The following is a 20,849-nucleotide window of genomic DNA, read 5'->3' on the forward strand; positions in this document are numbered from 1 at the left end:
AGCACATCTAAGATCAGAGAGGTGGTGGTGGTGGTGGTGTGTGTGTGTGTGTGTGTGTGTGTGTGTGTGTAGCAAATCAGTGGGACAACTTGCCTCCAGAAGTTGTGAATGCTCCAACACTGGACGTTTTTAAGAAGAGAGTGGACAACCATTTGTCTGATGGTATAGGACAGGATTTCTTGCCTGAGCAAGGGGTTGGACTAACTAGAAGATCTCCAAAATCCCTTCTCTTCTCTTCTCTTCTCTTCTCTTCTCTTCTCTTCTCTTCTCTTCTGCTCTTCTCTTCTCTTCCCTTCCCTTCTGCATTCTATTCTATTCTATTCTATTCTATTCTATTCTATTCTATTCTATTCTATTCTATTCTATTCTATTCTATTCTATTCTATTCTATTCTATTCCTATTATTCTTATTCTTATTCTAATTAAATGGGGGACATGACAAAAGTAGGGTCTCACCATCCCATAACCTCAAAGAATACTCGAAGAACCCATTAGTGTCAACGGTGTTTCTTTAGATTCCTAATAGTGGAGAGGGGATGAAACATTTCTGCACACACCTGTATTATGGGCCCGATTCCAGGTCACATACCTGGGATAATCCAGCTCAACATCACATAGCCCATCCCGCTGACTTGAGGATTGGAATGTGACTTGCAAGACTAAAGGGCTGATTCAGAGAATCACAGAATAATGGAATCACACGTTTGAAAGGAATAGTTTCAGGCTATTGACTCCAACATCCTGCTGCTTGCAGGAATTCAAATCCAGCCATCTCCGGCCCCTATTTGCCCACCTTGGAAACCTTTTGGCTTCTCCTATAAACTGACTTTAGCACTGAACTCCCAACTGTGCTTTGTTTTTCAAAAGGCGACTGGGCTTTCTTGGTTTTGCTTGAAGATGTTTTGCTTCTCATCCAAGAAGCTTCTTCATTTCTGACTGAATGGTGGAGAAGATTTGACATAGCCTGATTTGGAAACAATTTCTATTGTTAAATTTGAGAGGTTTTTTTTTTAAAAAAAAAAAACCCTACAAATTCTTGTCTCATATCCTGTGTGTAATCAATTACAGCTGCAGGAACCTTTTTTCACTTCTGTTACTAAGCTGTCTTCTTTGTTCTGTTTTCTGTGTTTGATCTCTTTCCTGATGTCAAACCTGCCCCGGGTTTCCGTTACATTTCCTTCCTTTATTTTCAACCAGAGAAAGTCATCTGAATTTTGTTTTTGTCTCCTAATTTCACCTACAACTTTGATAAGTTGCCCCACCCTCCCTCCCATTGTTTTCCTACTACAATACTAACAAGCTCTTCTTCCATACATCTGGCCAGTAGCAAGGAGATCCTGCAACCCCCATCGCGGTGAGGCCCATCCAGGCCAAACTGACTCAGCGTGACTGAAATCCTGAGAAGAAAGTGCTGGGGAGGGTGAGTGCTAACAAATTAGAGATGACACAACTTTGCACAGTCCCCTCTTGATTGTCTGGCAAGCTCAACTAAGCAAGCACTTCCATTTATTCCTCTCTTGCAAGTATTTAGTCTAACATTGGTAAGAGGAAGTATTAAAATGCATTAGAAGGAAGGAGAGAAGGAAATATGTCATGCTGGATAGACTCCAACCAATTGTGCATCTTCGGTTGCTTTTATTACTGTAAATGGGAAGATACGGCTTTCCAGAAGTTCTTGCTAAATTCCAATTTCCAGTGTTCTTCACCACCAGTGGCTATAAAGGTTGCAGATGGGAGCTGTGGTTTTATAACTCTAGAGGGAATATCTCTCTCTTTCTCTCTCTTTCTCTCTCTCCCTCCCTCACTCTTTCCCTCTCCCTCTCCTCCCCTCTCTTTCATTTAAAAAAATGCTGCTTTACATCAATACCCTTAAAAGCCCATCATTAAATTTTACAAGATGTATAGGAAATCCGAGAACGTCCAGGTGCTTAGGAGTGAAATCCTCATAATTTTTTTTCCAATGGATCTCCTGATCAGGATTGCTGACCACTGACAGTCAACACAACTGGATCCCAGCAGGCTTCACACTCACAACTTCCCGTTCTAACACTCTGGTCCTGACAGCAAATGGGAATCTAGAACTGCAAAAAGTGATCTTTGGATCCAGAAACAAAGTCTTGCGAAAGTTACATTTTTTTTTCTATTTTGCTCCCCGCACAAACATTTTTCTTGGATGGTATTTTTATGCCCTATGAGAAATCCCATGGCAAACTCTAGGGCTGTATATAATGTTCAGTTGTTTTACTATCTACTGGGGGGGGTTATTTCCCTCCCATTATTTTTAATAATAAGATACTCCATAAACCTCATGAGAAAAATCACGGGAACAATTTTTTTTTAAAAAAAAACCCATTGCATGCTATAAACAAATAAATATGTCTTATGAAATATTGACGTAGGAAAAAAATGAAACAAAATGTTCACCTCCATGATGTGATGGTTTGTGTGTTTGTGTGTGTTGCAAATACAGCAAGATATGAAAAATGCTTAAATCACTTCCCCCGTTTTCAGGCCAATGGAGTTTGAATCACGGCTGACTAAGGGCTTCCTTTTAAAATGTAACCACAGACGCTGGGATTTAAACCAAAATGTTCTTTGTGGACTTTAGGAAATGAAGGATCGGTGTTAGATTTGGGCAGGACTCTCTGTAGCCCGGAATATTTTTGTCCACTTCAATAAAATTATGGAAGAGGGATTGTTGAAGTTCACATTTAAACGATCTTGTCTAGGGCTGATTCACACGATGGGCTGAACCACAAACTCATCAATTGTTGTTTTGTATAGTTATGTTCAACTAACCGGCCCATGTTGCTAATTTACAGTACAGCCGTAAGTAGAGGAGACGCAATGTGCTTGTGTGTGTGTGGGTGGGGGGGGTGGTTGTCCATCCTTTGGCAACTTTTGTGCATTGTAAGGGACAGAGGAAGGGTTGGCAAGAGATAAAGTACCCCTGAAGAGCTCTGGAGGTGAGGCCACATGGAGAGTCGCATCCCTCCATAAGTACATTAAGTTTCAAGGTGAGATTCAAGGTGTTGGTGATGACCTATAGAGCCCTTAATGGCACGGGTCCGGATTATCTTCGGGAGTACCTGCTGCCAGCATCCACTTCCCATCGTCCTGTGCGCTCCCACAGAGAGGGCCTCCTCAGGGTGCCGCTGGTCAGGGAGTGCCGGCTGGCGGCCCCCAGGGGGAGGGCATTCTCGGTGGGCGCACCAGACCTGTGGAATCAGCTGCCTGTGGAACTCCGGATGGCCCCCGACCTTCGCTCGTTTCGCCGGGACCTAAAAACCTAGCTATTCGAGCTTGCCGGCCTGGACTGAGGGTTTGGGTTTTTAGTTTTTAATTTTCGGGGCTATTTAATTTAATTTTATTTTAACTTTGTATCTTGTATTGTTTTAATGGCCCTGTAAACCACCCTGAGTCCTTCGGGAAATGGGTGGTATATAAATCCAAATAATAAATAATAAATAAATAAACCGTTTGGCATTAAAAGAATTACTGAAAGTACACACAGGTCACTGGACTTTGATGTGCAAAGAATAGAACATTTTTCCAAGCTGGAGTGAATAAATACACACAAGCACAGAGAGAGAGAGGGGGAGAGAGAGGGAGGGAGGGAGACACACACACAAACACACAGAGAGAAACATAGACAGACATAGACAGACACACACAGAGAGAGACACACACAGAGACAGACACAAAGAGACACACAGAGAGAGAAACAGAGAGGCAGAGACAAAGAGACAGAGAGAGGGAGAGAGGGTGGGAGAGAGAAAGAGAAAAAAAAGAAAGACACACACACAGAGAAACTAAAATCCAATAAGTAAGGGAAAAAGTAAAAAAAAAAGAGGATGCCAAAAGTGCAAAAATAACAACAACAACAACCCAGAAATAAGGAAAATGAAAATAGAAAATAGATTCAAAGAGTCAAAAACTCCCTTTCTTTCCACCCTGTAATCCCTTAATTCAGGCAGGGTAAAGTCGCGGCAACTGGATGGAGCTGAGTATTTACTGGCCGGATGCCCTGCCTGACACCACCTGTAGTTCACAGCAGATGTTTCTTTCTCTCTCTCTCTCTCTCTCTCTCTCTCTCTCTCTCTCTCTCTCTCTCTCTCTCTCTCACACACACACACACACACACACACACACACACACAAACACACTTTGTGCTCTAGGAGAGAAGTCTGCTATCTAGGATCGAACTCTCAAACCTTCTGAGTGAGAGTCTTGGCCACTAGGCCACGATGCTGCTCAGATTCAAAGAGACTCTGATATTCTTCACTTCTGTCTGATATTCTTCCCAAACCACAAGTGTCTTTTCTTTATAGATATAAACATTTTATTAAAATGTTTAAAAAGGAAATTAAAAACTAATGCCAACTAATAAAAAGTATGGGAGAAAAAAAAGAAAGAAATCAAAAAGTTAATTAAACATGCCAAAAAAATGCGATAGAAAAATAGAAAAGAAAGGGGGGGGAATACAAAGAAACGCAGAGAAAAATTTTCACAATTTTTCGTTTTCCTGCACACATGTTTCCTTCGTGTATAAAATTCCTGGCCTCCGGACATGTCAAGAGGCTGAGTCAGCGGCTCCTTTGCCACACCTGATTTAGAATTTAGAAAAGGCTCACCTTTTCTCAAGAAGAGGGTGGGCGAGAAGGATGCCGTTATTTGTTTAAAACACTTACGGTATTTATTTAAAACTCAAAATACAGGCTCCGGATGCTGTACGACAGCACGAAACAAAATTTTAAAAAAATAGAAAACAAAACATCATTTTAAAAATAAAAATAATGAAAAAAGGAAACTGCCTAGCACTAAAGCAGAAAAAGCGTGCAGGCCAGGTAAGATCCTCCACCTCAGGTAAGGAGAGAGATCTTACACTTTGCACATGCTCTACAGAACTCTGGGGCAGCTGGCCATGATTGTTGTATGCAGTTTTCGCAACTAACAACAACAACAAAATGCAATTGTGATCTTGAAAATGACCTGAAATGTACAGGTAGTACTTTAGACCAGTGTTTCCCAACCTTAGGAACTTGAAGATGCGTGGACTTCAACTCCCAGAATTCCCCAGCCAGCTATGCTGGCTGGGGAATTCTGGGAGTTGAAGTCCACGCATCTTCAAGTTCCTAAGGTTGGAAAACGCTGCTTTAGACCACAATCAGCTGAGGCCCCCAATCATGATGTCTGATGCAAGTATTTAAGGCTTGGAACTTGCATTGTGCTGTTATGAGAGCCAGCTTGCTCTAATGCAAGGGTCTCCAAACTTGGCAACTTGTGGACTTCAACTCCCAGAATTCCCCAGCCAGGAGTTGAAGCCCACAAGTCTTAAAAGTTGCCAGGTTTGGAAAGCCCTGATCTAGTGGTCTCCCCTAGGCTAGACACCTGGAGGCTGTGAGTTCTAATCCCCTTTTAGTCTATGGAGATTCTCAGTCATCCAGGTCAGAGGTCCCCAACCTTTTGGGTACCAGGGACCAGTTCCGTGGAGAGAGGTTTTTCCGCGGACCAGAGGGTGTGTAGTTTTTGTGTGCTGCCTGCATCCCCCGGATGGGGCTTGGCTTGTTTGTGCAGCCCAGTTGCTGGCATGCCGCGGCCTGGTAGTGGTCCACGGACCGGGGGTTGTGGACCCCAGTTCCAGGTCATACAGTTATCCAGGGCTTTTTTTCTCATAGAACGCTCAGAACGGAGTTCCGGCACCTTTTTTGGATGAAACCTTGTAGGGTAGGCAAGGCGGGTTGTATGACATGTGTGAGTTCCGGCACCTTTTTCTTTTACAAAAAAAGCACTGCATCTTATCTATCATCTATCTCTATCATCTCTATCTCTATTTATATGTATGTATGTATGTATGTATGTATGTATGTATGTATCTATCTATCTATCTATCTATCTATCTATCTATCTATCATATCTATCATCTATCTATCATCTATTTCTATCATCCCTCTATCTATATCTCTATTTATCATGTATGTATGTATGTATCTATCTATCTATCTTCTATCATATTTATCTGTCCTCTCTATCATCTCTCTATCATCTATTATTTCTATTTATCATGTATGTATGTATGTATGTATGTATGTATGTATCTATCTATCTATCTATCTATCTATCTATCTATCTATCTATCTATCTATCTATCTATCATATCTATCATCTATCTATCATCTATTTCTATCATCCCTCTATCTATATCTCTATTTATCATGTATGTATGTATGTATCTATCTATCTATCTTCTATCATATTTATCTGTCCTCTCTATCATCTCTCTATCATCTATTATTTCTATTTATCATGTATGTATGTATGTATGTATGTATGTATGTATGTATCTATCTATCTATCTATCTATCTATCTATCTATCTATCTATCTATCTATCTATCTATCTATCTATCCAGGGCTTTTTTTGTCATAGAACGCTCAGAACGGAGTTCCGGCACCTTTTTTGGATGAAACCTTGTAGGGTAGGCAAGGCGGGTTGTATGACGTGTGTGAGTTCCGGCACCTTTTTCTTTTACAAAAAAAGCACTGCAGTTATCCCAAAGGTTCTTTTTCACAAAAATCTAGTTGCCTTGTGAAAAAGCCCTTTTGGGGATCTCCTTTTAGGCACGAAAGCTTACCTGGTGACTTTGTGCCGGTTACTCTCTCAGCCCAACCTACCTGGCAGGGCTGTTGTCGTTGTGGGGAAAACAGGAGGAAGAACGAATATTAGTTGTGTTTGCCACCTTGAGTTATTGCTCACGACCGCAAAGATCAAGGAACAAACAAACAAAAAAGAGGCGGGTTTGCATCACCACGAAGGAAATCCCAACAGCCTTGTATTCTTAACGCCGGCAGTGCAAAACACGTTAAGACAAACCCAAGGGCAAAAATAAAATAAAAAAAAATAGTTGACACCTGCCTTAAAGTTGCCAAGGACGAGGAAACCCCGCCCTGAGGACTAGCCGCTTCTGGAAGCAAGGACGTTTCCAAGGGGGGGGGGGAGAGAAGCTGATGTGGCCGCGAACTTTTCATCACTTCCCCTCTCTTCCTGACTCCTTCATTCCGCCGCTGCTGCGTCACTCTCCGAAACTTCTCTAAAAAAAATAAATAATAATAAAAAAAAGAGGGACGTTTTGCTGCAAGTGATGCCCGGGGTGGGGCCGGGCCGGGCCAGCTGGAGGAGGGGGGTGGATTTCAAACATAAGCAGAGCGCCAGAAGGAAGGAACCGCAGTGTCTTTTTTTTCTCTCTCTCTCTCTTTCCCCTCTCGGGCTGCAAGAATTGGTCCCAGGACCCATTCGCTTTGCGGATTTAGCAGCTTGCTCCTACATCGTTCCCGGTCATCTTCTGCATCCCGAACCCGATGAAGTGCTTTTGGACCGGCGTTTTGTTCTCCTTGGTGGCGACAGACGGTAAAAGGGGGGGAGAGAGAAAGAGAAAGAGGAAGAAAATTAAAAAGAGGAACGGGTGGCGGTGGGATGCGAACGCTTCTGCGTCTCGTCTTCTGTGCAGAGGCTCTAAACCAGGGGTCGGCAACCTCGGCTCTTTTATGACTCGTGGACTTCAACTCCCAGAATTCCTGAGCCAGCTATGCTGGCTCAGGAATTCTGGGAGTTGAAGTCCACGAGTCATAAAAGAGCCGAGGTTGCCGACCCCTGCTCTAAACGAAAGCCGGATCTGCCCCTAATGAGTTTCGCTCCGGAGCTTTTAAAATTTCACTTTTTTTTTTAATGATCTGGAGGAGTGGGAAAAAAAAAAACAACAACAACCCATCCGGCTGATTTCAAGGGCAGGTCGGAGGCAGGGGAGAAACCAGCCGCACCAACAGGCTGAAAAACAGCTTTTTATCCATGGGCTGTTAGGTTTTGGAACGGGAAATAATTTTTTTTTATAAATTGTTATGCATAATTGACTTGCGAGGCCGGTGTGTTGTGCAATTAGTTCACGTGGTGTAATAAGATGGAGGGTTTGTGTCACTGTAAGTTGGGGGGGGTGGGGGCACGAAGGGAGGCTCAGCCAATCTCAATGTATACACGGTTGTACTTTGACAATAAAGGTTCCTTCTCTCCTAAAGAGAAGCAGAATTGTAGTTTTCTTCCCCCGCCCCCCATCCTTGTCTCTTTATTCTCAATGGGAAGTAGTTCCCATTGGTTACCGTTAGGATTTGGATTGCAGAAATGCAGATGGCCGCTAGAGAGCAGCGCAGAGTTGGCACTTTTGTGCCTCGTTGCTTGCTCCCCTAGTGGCTGTTGAGATTATGGCAGGGGAAAGAAAGGTGGTTTTTTTTTCTAATCTTGAGAGCAGAGGTCTTCAGGTATTTGATAGAAGAAAAATTAAGGTGCAAGACACTAACCCTGCAGTCTTAGGCTGTTGTAAGTTGCCTGGTTTATTTATTTATTTATTTATTTATTTATTTATTTATTTATTTATTTATTTATTTATTTATTTATTTAATGTTGTTGTTTTAAAACATTAAATGTTTATTTAACGAAACAATAAACAACTCAACAGCGATCAAGCACCGACTGATTTGGTTTTTTTAGGACAATGCAAAAGGCAAACATTAGCAGCTAAAAATAATTGATCGCTCACTTCCCACCACCCTTTCCCATACAATTTATAGATGGCTAGAAAATCTGAAACTTTGGCAACTTTAAGAGATATGGAGTTCCCCAACAAGCATGACTGAGAGGAAAAAAAATAAACAAAACTCTGATCTGGTGCCTTTCCCAAAATGGAAAGGATTTATGAATTTCGATCTGCCTGAGTCTTTTCAGAAAATCCCAAATACTAGGGCTGCACTTAGCAAACCATGGATAATGGCCTCGTGCGGTGATGTAAAAAATGGATCCCAGCCTCCTGAATTCCTCTTGTAACTCTAGAGGCCTGCAAAGTGGGAGAGCCAAATATGTTTGCCGTTGTATTTTTGTTTTGTATTATTTTATTTTACCTGGTAGGCATTGTGAGCATTAAGAGACCAGGCTGATCAGCTGCAAACTGGCATTTCTTCAAGATAACAAAACTTGCATCATAAAATCACCAATGCAAAATCCACTCCTGAAATACTTACGTGAGACATCACGAAAATGAGATAAAGGGAGCTGAACTGGTGTGACATTGTGATGCCTATTTCATTGTTTGCTGATCTCCTTTCCCACAGTTGCCCACCTAAGGAATAAAAAGGTGTCTTAATCTTTTTAAAGCACCCATTTCATCCATACCCCCAGATAAAAATGGCTCAATGGTCGTAACTGTGAGAGGGATCTTGGAGTCCTAGTGGACAATCATTTGAATGTGAGCCAGCCATGTGTTGCAACTGCCAAAAAGGCCAACACAGTTCTAGGCTGCATTAACACAGGGATAGAATCAAGATCACGTGAAGTGGTAATACCACTTTATAATGCCTTGGTAAGGCCACACCTGGAATACTGCATCCAGTTTTGGTCACCACGATGTAAAAAAATTGTTGAGACTCTAGAAAGAGTACAGAGAAGAGCAACAAAGATGATTGGGGGACTGGAGGCTAAAACATATGAAAGGAATGCAGGAATTGGGTGTGTCTAGTTTAATGAAAAGAAGGAGGAGGGGTGACATGATAGCCGTCTTCCAATATCTCAGTGGTTGCCCCAAAGAACCGGGGTGGGTGGGTTTCAATCTATTTTTCAAAATACCTGAAGGCAGAACGAGAAGCAACGGATGGAAAGTAATCAAGGAGAGAAGCAACCTGGAACTAGGAAGAAATTTCCTAACGGTTAGAACAATTAACCAGGGGAACAAATTGCCTCCAGAAGTTGTGAATGTTTTAACACTGGACATTTTTTATGAAGAGATTCGACAACCCTTTGTCTGAAATGGTATAGGGTTTCCTGCCTGGGGGGGTGGACTAGAAGACCTCCAAGGTCCCTTCCAACTCGGTTTTTCCCTTACTCTTCTAACAGTTGTTGCCCTTCAGTGCTACTCATGCAGTGGAAACAGCGACTGCCGGGAAACGGAAACATGTAAAGAGCATCAGAAGATGTGCAAGACCACCATCATGACCATAATAAATCGTAAGTTTTTTTTGGAGATGGGGAAGGGTGGGCCCTGAGAGGGAAAAAAGGGTGGGAGAGAAAGAGTGAATGACCCATGGCTGATCCAGGCTGGATAGAAAAAACAGAATAACAAAGGTGGAAGGGACCTTGGAGGTCTCTTGTAGCCCAACCTCCAGCTCAAGCTGGAAACTCTATACCATTTCAGACCCATGGTCGTCCAATCTCTTCTTAAAATATAGACAGAGAATCTAGCTCTATGGCCAGATCTTTCTCTGTCTGATGGGAATCTAGACCAGATCTTTGCAAAGCCTAAAAACATCCATTTCATCCCTAAGGCCAGATCTTTGCTTGGCCTTGGATCAGCACAACCCCTCAGCACCTCCTTACTCGGAGGAAAAGATGGAGTTTGTCAGAGCATGCAGAGTCTTATTGTGCTGAGGTAACCGAGGAGTATATACAGTAAACAGTGGTTTGCATTAAATTGAGGTTTATATTACACTATATCTACAAAGATACACTAGAAATAAAATATATACACGTGGTGAAACAGCAAACTCCAATGCACAGCAATTACAGCAGGAAAAAGGACAAGAGTGAGAAACTCCAGGAAAAAACTTCCCTTTTATACTCAGCCTCTTAAAGGCACAGACACGGACGCTGCTGAGTCATTCCTAATCTTGCAGCATCCTATCATCGCATCATCCACATTACATTACATCTGTACATAAGCTGTTTAGCTGTTAAATTATTATCCTGACACAGTTGCTTTATCCCACTTATGGATCCGTTGCAAATGCACTTCCACCATGTTTTCCAGCTTTAAATCCAAAGCGGCTGTTTTCCAATGCAACTCATCTTCAGCCCTTCCAAATGGAGGGTCTCCAGCACAGGCACCCCACTCCTTCCTTCCTTCCTTCTTTCCTTCCTCCCTCCCTTCCTTCCTTCCTTCCTTCCTTCGTATGGTAGGATTCAGGCAGTTTGCACCAGTTCAGCAGAACTGGTAGCTAATTTTTTGTTGGTCAAGCCCAGAATGGACTTCCGGAAGTGATATCCACACAGAGAACCGGTTGTTCACCTATTTGAATCCCACCACTGCTGTCACGGCTAGAGTTGTGTATCTGCCTTTCTCTTCCCCCGTTGTCCTGCAGAACACAAGATCTCCCCCTACTTCCTCAAGGGTTGTGACATAAGCGGAAAGCCAAATAATTCCATCTCACATCTTCTGGGCCATCGATTTGTGTTTCTGGCAGAGGAACATTGTGAAACCGATCTGTGCAACCGAGGTGTTCCCAAGGAAGTACCCAGGGGTATGTATATATTTGAGCATACCGGAGCTTTATTTAGGGACCGATACTGTCAAGAGTGATTCGCCTTTTCATCTAGATTTTCTCTTTTGCTCATATCTTGACAATGGAGCTCAAAACTGGGAGGGATAATGTCTAGGCCAGGGGTAGGCAACCTTGACTCTTTTATGACTCGTGGACTTCAACTCCCAGAATTCCTGAGCTGGCTCAGGAATTCTGGGAGTTGAAGTCCACAAGTCATAAAAGAGCCAAGGTTGCCTACCCCTGGTCTAGGCAACGGAGAGCCCAAGGCTAGCTCAAAGGGGTTTTAGGACATGCTGTGATGCCTAGACATTCTGGCATAATAATATTGATTAATGTGTGCAAGTATATACAAAGACTCATTCACTGTTTCAACGGTTTACCGTTTTTCTCCTGGGCAGTCAGGGATATGATCCGTGTCCGAGGCCACAACGAAAACATCCTGAGTTGCTATTCTTGTACAGCTGCTGATAACACTTGTAACAACTCCAGCCTCACACAGATGAATTGTTTCTGGCCCCAGGAAAAGTGCGTGGATATCACCTCCTTAACAGAAGGTGAGTCCCTGGCTTCTTGCGAAGTGCCATTTCTTGGCTGCTTCTTCCTCTGATCTCCTCGTTTCATGCAGGAAATCATTTTATTCATTTTACCTTTTTTGCCTTTTCATTTTACATTTACCCTTCAGCTCTTATCGGCTTAAATCCCAGAGATCCTCTGAATAACTGGATAATTTCAAGCTTCCTATGCTTGCCTGTTCAATATGTCCACAAACTTACTGGAACCTCTAGGTCTAAAAGAGTGATCTGTGGGGAACCATTTTAAACAAATCCAATCTATATGCATTTAATAAATAAATAAAATGCACAGGTAGCCCTTGAGTTACAACGGACCCCCAAATTTTTGTTGCTAAGCAAGACAGTTGCTAAGCGCCATTTTGCAACCTTTCTTGCCACCGTTCTTGTGCGAATGACTGCAGTTGTTAAGTTAGTAACCTGGCCGTTAAGTGAATCCACAAAAGGGGATCACGTGACCCTGGGCACTGCAACAGTTTTAAGTACATGCCAGTTGCCAAGCCTCTGAATTTTGTTCATGTGACCATAGGGATGCTGCAATGGTCATAAGTGTGAAAAGCGGTCAAGTCATTTTTTTCAGTGCTGTTGTAACGTCAAACGGTCACTAAATGAATGATTGTAAGTCAAGGACTACTTGTAATTTATTACGAGTCTAGCTTTGGCAACCCATTTGTTGCAGCATATATGGCAGAAAGGCTGAGTTCAACATAAGATGAATGAATTTAGATCCAGGAAATAAATGCACACACACACACACACACACACACACACACACTTTAATGGATCAAAAAAAAAATTTGTGCAATACTGTATCTCATTTATTTATTCACTCATTTTATATAGCTGCCCATCTCACTTTTACACTATTCTAGGTGGATTACAGTAAAATAAATAAAATGCACAATATTAAAAAAAACACCCAGTAGCTGGCATTACCCAATTATGTATCCATACAGCCAGGCTTTCTAATTATTAGTAGACAATAAAAGCACTATTTTCTAAACCTTGGTTATTGGCTGGGGAATTCTGGGAGTCGAAGTCCATATATCTTCGCGGGACCAATGTTGAGAAACACTGGTTTAAACACAGACTATGCAAAATATATTTAAGCAGGATTCACCCCACCCAGAAAGCTACAAAACGGACCAAAATTAAAGCTAACCAGGCTTTGCATGTTTGTAAGTGGAGCTGTTGCAATTAACCAAATGGAAAGGAATGGGCAAATATAGCTCAAGCAAAATGTATTTAGGGATCTCTGTGAATTCGTAGCAACCTTTAAAAAATGTTCAAATTTCCAATAGTTTAAAGGATAACTTAATGGTGTAGCATTCACCTCCCATCCACCCACCCCACCAAATAAACATATTGTGTAATAATTAGCATTTTACTCCCCCATTCTCAGAATGGTGTGATGCCTACTAAGGCGATGAAATAGCTCACAGCCAGCACTATTGTGCCGAATAATAAAGTCATTTCTTTGCCCTCTGTATGCGGGGATTAAAATTAGCATTTCACTCCCCCGTTCTCAAAACTGTGGTGTTCTTGTTTGGGCTGATGGGCTCTTGTAAGAAGGTAAACCAACTCTCCCAGCTTTACTGTGCAGAATAATACATATTTTTTTGGCCATAAAAGGCGCGACAATTTTACATTTCAAATTGGGATGGTTTGGAGACCAGTGTTTCTCAACCTTCGTTTTAAGATGTATGGACTTCAATTCCCAGAACAGCCCAGCCAGCAATGCTGACTGGGGAATTCTGGGAGTTGTATCCACACATCTTAAAATGGCAAAGGTTGAGAAACACTGCTCAAGAGGCAATTTGGCAATTTTAAGACCTGTGGACTTCAACTCCCAGAATCCCCCAGCCAGTCTGGGGAATCTCTAGAGCAGGGGTCCCCAACCCCCGGTCCGTGGACCGGTACCAGGCCGCGGTATGCCAGCAACCGGTCCCCACAAACAAGCAAAGCCCCATCTGTGGGATGCAGGCATCACACAAAACCACACTCTCCGGTCCATGGAAAAACCTTTCTCCACAGAACCGGTCCCTGGTGCCCAAAAGGTTGAGAGGGACCTCTGGTCTAGAGGATCCCTTTGAATTCTTATAAATGATTAAGGATCCCAAAGAGCTTTGGTTTACGTGGGGTTATATCGATTAATATGTACTGTATTACAAATTAAACCTGAGAATGATTATTTATTTATTGGATTCTCCAGGTCCCCTGAAGGTTTCTTGGAGATTCCCAGTTTGAGAAACCCTGGTATAGAGATCTATGGAGATTCTCAATCACCTGGGTCATGGTTGATTGAAAGGTGCTTTTCAAAGAAAAAAAGTCCAGTTGCCTCTTGAAAAGCACCTTTGGGACCAGCAACCTAGAACTAAGGAGAAATTTCCTGGCAGTGAGAAGAATTAAACCAGTGGAACGACTTGCCTCCAGAAGTTGTGAGTGCTCCAACACTGGAGGTTTTGAAGAAGAGATTGGACAGCCATTTGCCTGAAATGGAATAGGGTCTTCTACTTGAGCAAGGGGTTGTACTAGACCAGGGGTAGGCAACCTTGGCTCTTTTATGACTCGTGGACTTCAACTCCCAGAATTCCTGAGCCAACCTGGCTCAGCATGGAAACCTCTCCCTTTCCCCTCAGCATGGCTGGCTCAGGAATTCTGGGAGTTGAAGTCCACCAGTCATAAAGCGGCCTAGGCCTAGGCCAGGGGTAGGCAACCTTGGCTCTTTTATGACTTGTGGACTTCAACTTCCAGAATTCCTGAGCCAGCACGGCTCAGCATGGAAACCTCTCCCTTTCCCCTCAGCATGGCTGGCTCAGGAATTCTGGGAGTTGAAGTCCACCAGTCATAAAGCGGCCTAGGCCAGGGGTAAGCAACCTTGGCTCTTTTATGACTCGTGGACTTCAACTCCCATAATTCCTGAGCCAGCATGGCTCAGCATGGCAACCTCTCCCTTTCCCCTCAGCATGGCTGACTCAGGAATTCTGGGAGTTGAAGTCCACGAGTCATAAAAGAGCCAAGGTTGCCTACTCCTGGCCTAGACACTAGAAGACCTTCAAGGTCCCTTCCAACTTTGTTATTCTGTTGTTCGGTAAGTTAGGGAATCTCAACTCATGGAACAGGCTGCCCCCTGGAGGCCAAAAAGACATTTACACCATTATTTTTCCATCCCACTGGTAGAATTTCCCAAGGACCAAGAACGTATCAAGGGCTGTGGCCAGCTTTCCCACTGCCAGGATGCTCTGGGCTTCCAAAACCACAAGAGTTTCTACATGATCAACTGTTGTAACTCCAGCTGGTGTAACAACGACGTGCACGGTAGGTCATCATCACAACATTGTTTTAGAGTGGTAAAAGAGGTTTTAACTGACTGTTGGGGAATGGTCTTTGCCAATCCTTCCATTCCTCACCAATCACTTAGAACTGAAGATGCTTCTTGGATGAGAAGTGAGATGTTTTTGAGGGGAAAAAAATCTGGAAATTCCAGTTGCCTTTTGGAAAAAGGACATTTGGGACTTGGCATGTGCATTTGTTGTTAGTTGCGAAGTCGTGTCCGACCTATCGCGACCCCCAGGCCTTCCTGTCCTCTACCATCTTCTGGAGTCCATTTAAGCTCATGCCTACTGCTTCAGTGACTCCATCCAGCCACCTCATTCTCTGTCGTCCCCTTCTTCTCTTGCCCTCAATCTTTCCCAGCATTAGGCTCTTCTCCAGTGAGTCCTTCCTTCTCACTAGGTGGCCAAAGTCTTTGAGTTTCAACTTCAGGATCTGGCCTTCTAAGGAGCAGTGAGGGTTGATCTCATCTAGGACTGATCGGTTTGATCGCCTTGCACTCCAAGGGACTCGCAGGAGTCTTTTCCAGCACCACAGTTCAAAGGCGTCAATTCTTTGGCACTCAGCCTTTCTTATGGTCCAACTTTTACAGCCCTACATTGCAACTGGGAAGACCATGGCCTTGACTATACGCACTTTTGTTGGCAGGGTGATGTCTCTGCTTTTTAGTGTGCTGTGTAGAATGTTGTGCATACCCAACCAATTATGGTATATTCCATTGTCATGGGCAGCAACACTTTGCTTAATACAGGAGGGGAACCAATTCACAGACTTTGCCTCTATTTGCAGATTACAAGCAGGCTCCCTTGCCCTTCAACGGGGTCACGTGCCACAGCTGCGAAGGAAACACTACTCACGGTTGTGCCCCAGATAACATCACAACGGTGCAATGCCGAGGCCCCATGACTAAGTGCCTAGAAGCCTCGGGAATCCACGGTGAGTCAGTCGTGGACAAATTCCTCTTGCTCCCTCTCCAAGGTGGTTAAGTGTTAATCTGCAGAGTGAGAGCAAGGAGAAAGGTTTAGAAATAAATTTACAGAAATCCTGAGCCCATGGCAGATGGACTAAGAGTTTCAAGCTGGCTTCAGAGTGGGGCCGGTGCTCATCTCCGTTTCAAAGCCGAAGAGCCAGTGCTTGTCCGAGGACATCTCCGTGGTCATGTGGCCGGCATGACTAGACGCCAAAGGCGCACGGAACGCTGTTGCCTTCCCACCGTAGTGGTCCCTATTTTTCTACTTGCATTTTTACGTGCTTTCGAACTGCTAGGTTGGCAGAAGCTGGGACGAGTAACAGGCGCTCACTCTGTTACGCGGCACTCGGGATTCGACCCGCCAAACTGCCGATCTTCTGATCGACAACCTCAGCGTCCTAACCCACTGAGCCACCACGTCCCTTATATATATATGTATATATATGTTCCTGTGACCACTGAATGAGCTGTCTATAGTCATCTGAAGAGCAAAGATTCATGAGTTCAGTTCAAGGGTTTAAAAGCCCTAGAACAGCACTTCTCAGCCATGGCAACTTTTAAGATGGGTGGACTTCAACTCCCAGAATTCTCCAGACAGCCACGCTGGCTGGAGAATCCTGAGAGCTGAAGTCCATCCATCTTAAAGTTGGCTGGCTGGAGAATCCTGGGAAGTGAAGTCCACTCATCTTAAAGTTGCCATGGTTGAGAAAGGCTGCCCTAGAATAACCTCTGAGTACGGACATCTGCCAAATCCCATACTGGATGAAACTGGTTACGTAGCCTCTGCCTCCTTGTGGTCAGCAGAACTGGGGTCATGACATAATGTAACATCTGTCTCTCTCCCCTTGAGCATTTAAGGGGAAATGAACGAGACATCCCATTCAGATATCTTCTGCTTCCTACCTTATATTGTACAGTCGTATCCTTCCATGGTATGGTCCAAATGGGAAAGGAAGCCTCAGTTTCTCTTTTGCTTTCTCCCTCATTCAGGCATCTCTGGCAACAATTCAACCATCAAAGGCTGTGCTTCCCCATCCTGGTGCGACAGTCCCTATACCTCCATCTACAAGAACCTGGGCAGCCTAGAGACCCGCTGCTGTGCTAATAATCTGTGCAACAGCTGGATCATCGATGGACAGCTGAAACCATCTCCAAGGAGCCAAGCCAGCCACCTCACCTTGGCCCAACACACTCTTATTTCAACGAGTCTTCTGCTTTTTATAGTTTTTCTCCTTTCTTAAGAAAACTCAAGGACCTAGAACTGTGGCCTTTGGTACTCTCCCCAGTATTTAGTGCAGCTGGGAATAACTAGGGGGGTTCCTGCTGAGCACCCCTACTTATGCACACCATATACCTCACACCATTAAAGAGACCACCATCCCTACCAAACCAGGGGTGAAGAGACCACAGTCTACCATACGTGTTCCAAGCACTCATGAGCCTCTGCATCTTCTCTCCCCTCCCTTTTCCAAAACACTCATTACCCAAGCTATCCATGCGTACTTGAGAGTATTTATTTTCTTTTCTTGACTAAACACAGGTAGTCCTCGACGTGCGACCGCAGGTGAGGCCAACCTTCCTGTGGCTAAGCGAGACCTTTTGTTAAGTGAGTTTTGCCCCGTTTCACCACTTTTCTTATTTTTTATTTCATTTTATTTATTTTATTTTAATTCCATTTATATCCCGCCCTTCTCCGAAGACTCAGGGCGGCTTACAAACTTAGCAGTAGCCTTCATTCTATGTATAAGCCTGCTTATTAGGGCTTTCACACACACACACCCAAGCGGCATTGCTACGTTTGTTAAGGGAATCCCTTGCCGATCTTAAGTTACGTCCCGCCGGCTTCCCCAGTGACTTTGCTTGCCAGAAGGTTGCAAAGCAGGATCACATGATCCCGGAACACTGCAAGTGTCGTACATATGACTCAGTCGCCAAGCGTCTGAATTTTGATCCTAGGACCTCGGGGGATGCTACCACGGGTCGTTAAAGTGTGAAAAATGGTCGGTGAGTCCCTTTTTTTTCAGTGCCGTTGTAAATTTGAACGGTCACTAAATGAACTGTTGTAAGTCGAGGACGACCTGTGAGATGACCAGCAGCCAGGTCAGCATGGATAGCTTGGTGAGAATTAAGTTACGTGTTGTAAAAGAAGGCTAGTGGCTAGGAAGCTTCATGCTTTGTGTTATCTTAGGTTTCCGCTCAACAGGAGCAAAGAATGTAAGTTAAGGCTGCTGAATTACAGCAAAGGTGCTGGACACCCGTCTTGTGGGGGAAGTCCTTATTTTTCATAGCCCGCTGAATAGGACACCATGAAATTCCACATTCCTTTTTATTTATACCTTCTTGGTGCTGTGAAGGGCTCTTGTAAGCTAAATCCGTGAAGATTTAGCCTTGTGGTCTTTTAAAATCTGGGTGGGGCACTAAAGAGCCAGCCCTGCCTTACCTACGAAGTGTGACTCATTCTTGACACCAAGAACTTACACAAGAAGCAACTATTTTCCTCTTTTAGAAGTTTATTAGCCGTACGGAACGGTTTCTTCCTGTTATTTTATTTTATCTATCTATTTATGTGAATAAAATATTTTTATAACCTTCAAAATGTATCCTTGTGGGCTTACTATATTTTAATCTAGTTAGCACTACGGACAATTGCGCTTTCTAGATGGAAGACGAGAAAGGGATTTAGATGCCAAAGTACCAGTAAAGGAGAATACTTGTAGATTAGGGTTGAAACGAGGGGCCCTCGCTGCTCTCTGAGCTTGGCGGTTTTCTTGCAGCCATTGCATGACCCAACTAGGTAACATCATCCGTGCCAGATGGAGGAGGGAGGGAAGGGGGAGGGGGAGGGGGAGGAAACCACTACGAGTGTGGAGTCCTTGTCCTCTGAGTTTGCTTGTTTTGTTGCAGACATTTCATAAACCCAAACTAAGTGACGTCGTCGGTGCTAGTCAGATGCCAAAGTTTTCTCTTTCCCATGAGAATTTTTCCCCAAGAATTTCTACTGTGCTGATGTGACATGTAAGATCAGAGGCCCTGAAAGGTCTTGTCAATACCATCCTTTTGATCTGTGACAGTCCTTGCTTTCACCAGCCCAGCACACTCTGCTTTTGCAACCCTCACTGATAATCAAGGGATCCTCAGATGTCATTTCAACCAACTGTCCAATCTTAATAACACTTTTTTTGGAGGTGGGGGGTGGGGATGGGGTGGAAATATCTCTAAAAACACTTATTTAGGCTTCTCCACTTCGGGTATCCTCCAGCGGTGAAGACTTCAACTCCCAGAATTCCTCAGCCAATATGGAATTATGGGATTTGAAGTTGGTACCCCTGGAAAGCACCTAAGGTTTTAGAACAACTGCACTGTTGATCTTTGGGTATAAGAATCCGACTTGCACTACCATGCAAGTCAATCAAATTGTCCTACTTCAGACACCTTATGCAAAGACCCAGTTCTGGGAAAGACAGGAGGAAAGAGAAGAAGAAGGAGGAGGAGGAGGAGGAGGAGGGTGTGCAGAGGGTCAGCTGAAAGAGGGTGTGATCACAGTTACAGTGGTGATGAGCAGAAGTGATAAGACCAGCTTTAGGGATAGATCATCGTGGAGATAATCTATGTCAGGGGTGTCAAACTCAATTTCATTGAGGGCCGCATCAGCATTACAGTTGCCCTCAAGGGGGCCAGGTGGGTGTGGCCTGGGTGGGCATGGCCTACTGGGTGGGCGTGGCCTACTGGGTGGGCGTGGCCTACTGGGTGGGCGTGGCTAAAGTGCGTATGGCCTGCTGGGTGGGCGTGGCCAGCTCTACATCGTTCGCATCAAGGGTGCCTGGGCAGGAGTGGGACAGATCTGAGGGTCTCTGGCAGGAGGAGGGTCTCTGGGCCAGGGCCAAGGCAGTGGGGGCCATTCCCTCACTCTTTCCAGGATGGCTTTGCGGGCCGCATGAAACCACTTTGCGGGCCGGATCTGGCCCCCGGGCCTTGTGTTTGACATGTCTGATCTATGTGGTCCCTAAGAATCAGCAGTGACTTTATGCAGGATCCAATCTGGGTCAGCCACCAGGACCAAAGGTTTTATCTTCCGAGCAACGGTCAACGCTCAAAAGTGTGAAAAGCAGTCATAAGTCACTTTTTCAGTGCCGTTGTACCTAGATTAACTATTTTGTAAGTCAAGGACTGACTTACCTGTACAGTCCTTATTTGGGAAACTTAAATGAGTGCAATGATACCATTATGCCACTAGAGGGCACACCTTTCATGTGGCTATTTGTTCCATGAATATACTTAGGTTGGTATCTGAACATAGATCTTTTTGAAACATGAATGTTTAGTGCTAGTCCATGTATGATAAGCCATAGCTAAATAAATAAATTTAGCTTATCTTTTTATTGTACACATTCTAAAAGTATATGTGAATAGAATAGAATAGAATAGAATAGAATAGAATAGAATAGAATAGAATAGAATAGAATAGAATAGAATAGAATAGAATAGAATAGAATAGAATAGCTTTATTGTCACTGTGTAATTCACAATGAAATTAAGTACCGTCCACAGTGCACACTACCCACAAGTAAAAACCAGAAATAAGAACATTATATGCACACATCCTTCACATTCTATTCACCATTG

The 20,849-nt window shown here is 43.8% G+C and overlaps 1 pseudogene across 1 annotated transcript; it reads left to right on the forward strand.

Moving 5' to 3' along the window:
• Positions 1-7,008: 7,008 nt before the first annotated feature.
• LOC310644821 (urokinase plasminogen activator surface receptor-like) lies at positions 7,009-18,822 on the forward strand (annotated as a pseudogene). The gene is made up of 7 exons (XR_014494475.1): positions 7,009-7,407; positions 9,934-10,044; positions 11,175-11,333; positions 11,753-11,908; positions 15,104-15,241; positions 16,046-16,192; positions 17,217-18,822. The product of XR_014494475.1 is annotated as a urokinase plasminogen activator surface receptor-like (transcript).
• The last annotated feature ends 2,027 nt before the right edge of the window (positions 18,823-20,849 follow it).

The sequence above is a fragment of the Vipera ursinii genome (assembly GCF_947247035.1).
Source record: "Vipera ursinii genome assembly, chromosome: 9".
Taxonomy (NCBI): domain Eukaryota; kingdom Metazoa; phylum Chordata; class Lepidosauria; order Squamata; family Viperidae; genus Vipera; species Vipera ursinii.